Below are 2606 nucleotides of genomic sequence, written 5' to 3' on the forward strand. Positions count from 1 at the left end.
CATTTTAACCTAAAAGAAGGGCCTCAATGTGTAAGGATGTTGAAAGAATATGTTTGTAATAAATAAAACCTTGATGAAAATGCTTATATTTAGTTTCAAACACACGTGTGTGGCCTATATTATAAATAAGATAAGACAAATGCATCCTCTGAAAGTGCCTAAAATTCTCAAATTCTTTGCGCGCATTTCTTGTTACAGTAGGCCAATTTCCTCTATAAATTGCACATTTTAGGGAGTTTTCATTAATTCCGACGAAATTAGAATTAAAGATGGTTGAAATAAAAAATACAATTAATAAATACCCACTCTGACCCAAGACCCCTGTTACGGGCCTGGTGTTAGCGCCAATGTGTGCTCTTGTGCGGACAGGGGACGTGACCTCCTCTGAAGCTGGAAACCTTGTTTTTGCAAAATAAATTGAAGCAATTTACTATTATAGGCCTAATCGATAAATTCCTCATCAACCGATATAACCTTGGAATTGACATAACATAACTGATATCGTACACACCCTTCAGTCTGAAATGTGGCTCTCTTTGCAAGCACATTTAACATCTAAGGAAAGAAGAGCTTAGATTGGTACCAGATAAAATAATTTTGTTATCAACATTAATACATTATGCTAATTTTCATCTTTGTAAGCGCATAAGACAGTGCAAATTATTTTTGTGACAGTCTTTTGAAGTGTGTAAAGCTCCATTTTATCCCATACATATTATGGGGGGATGATACTCTAGACCATCCCCCCTTGTCAAATATTGGGGGGGGGGATATATCCCCCATCCCCCGGGATCTACGCCTATGGTACTTATACTCCTGGGTAGAGAGAGACAACGTAGATAAAGTGCCTTGCCCAAGGACAAGTGACTTGCACAACGAGAGTTCCGAACTCCTGACCTCAAGGTTTGGAGTAGGCCTACGTCGAAGCCACAACCGATGCGCCAACCGATTCTACCGTAACTATTAAATATATTGTTTGATAAATATGATTTCATGATGTCATTGATTTGCCTTTAATGGTATGTCATGAAATGACAAAATAAAATAGGTATATTTTATTTTATTTTATTCAGATTAATTTATAAGTAACATGTAGAAAGATATACAGGTCAAGTAAATTTCAGGCTGATTGTGTAGCACTATTATTATCATTAGGCATTTTTCGTTTTGACTACGCGGCCAGTCTACTACGAACTAATGGACCGTGACGGCAACGCCAAGACACTGTTCGCGTACTACACCAAGAGTTGTTTTTCTAAGGCGACTACGACGACGCACCACACGTACGTAGGCCTACGGAGAGGAGTTTGTCGACCATAGTTTTATTACCAGGGAACAATGTTCCCTTGTTTTATATTTGAAAAAAGAAATGTGAATAAAAACACTGGTCAAATACAAAATAAAAAGTTTCCAGAAAACACTGAGTGATGTTTCGCTGTTGGCTAGTATCTAGGCCTATGCCTACAGGCCAGGCCTAGCTTAGGTGTCAAGAGAGTCGGGAACCGGGAGAAGAGGGGTGTCAGGCCTGTTTTGGCAATTTGCCAAATGCAACGATGATGTACAAAATAAATGTACATAACAATTTAAAACAGAGGTATTTATATAGCAAGGCTTGATACACGACACCATGGGCGCAGATGCCCAGCTAGCGGCACCAGATAATGTGTTTTCTCCTACCCGAAATCCACCCTCCCTGACATTGACAAGGCAGGCTAGGCTAGCCTAGGCCTAAGGCTAAAAGGTCCTTTTTTCACTATCCACTGATTTACCTAATTATATGTTGTGACTATTCCGAAATTCCTCATTTATTGTATGTATAGGCCTTTATAAAACATTTAATTACTCACTTGTTTTAATAATTAATTCATTATTGAACGAAAAATGCTCGATCGCGGATGCGATGAAATTGCAACCCCCAACAAAAAAGTTACCAGCAGTTTGCCAAACAATCCGGTGATCTGATTGGTCAATATTAGGGTAGTCGCCACTATGCCAAATTCAGAAATTGGGGTAGTCGCGGAAGCTGTCACAACGCCGATTTAGCCAGTAAGGTTTGTGAACATGCGCAGATATCTGTTACGCTCTATTAGTTTGTAGTAGACTGGCCGCGTAGTCAAAACGAAAAATGCCTATCATAAGATTTGATAAGTTTAAGGTTGATAGGCCTGTCACGCCAAAATTAGCCCGGGCTACAATTTGTCCGGGGTACTGATTTTGGCCGGCCAAAATCAGTCCTCCTTGGATAATATTGGTCCGGCCTGGACAAATTTTGGCTTAGCCTAAATCGATCCGCCTACACCTATACGAGTTCGTACACAACAAATTACAGCACAATGAGCGCTTACCTATCGGTCCGCATAGATTTTGAGGGAAAAATCTTTTGGTGGGAAATTAGAAATTGAACGACCAATGGAAATAAAGGTGATGGGTGAAGTCCAATCTTGAATCCAATATAAAATACACTATTTATTAATACCACTGCTCTTAAATCTCAATACTAACTACACTACTCTGCCAGCACACATTTACCCCTGGTTACTCTCTCCACCCACAAAACAATATATATATATATATATATATATATATATATATATATATATATATAC

The sequence above is a fragment of the Anneissia japonica genome, unplaced genomic scaffold (assembly GCF_011630105.1).
Source record: "Anneissia japonica isolate Jap-2015-1 unplaced genomic scaffold, ASM1163010v1 scaffold287771_len54443_cov95, whole genome shotgun sequence".
NCBI classification, from domain to species: domain Eukaryota; kingdom Metazoa; phylum Echinodermata; class Crinoidea; order Comatulida; family Comatulidae; genus Anneissia; species Anneissia japonica.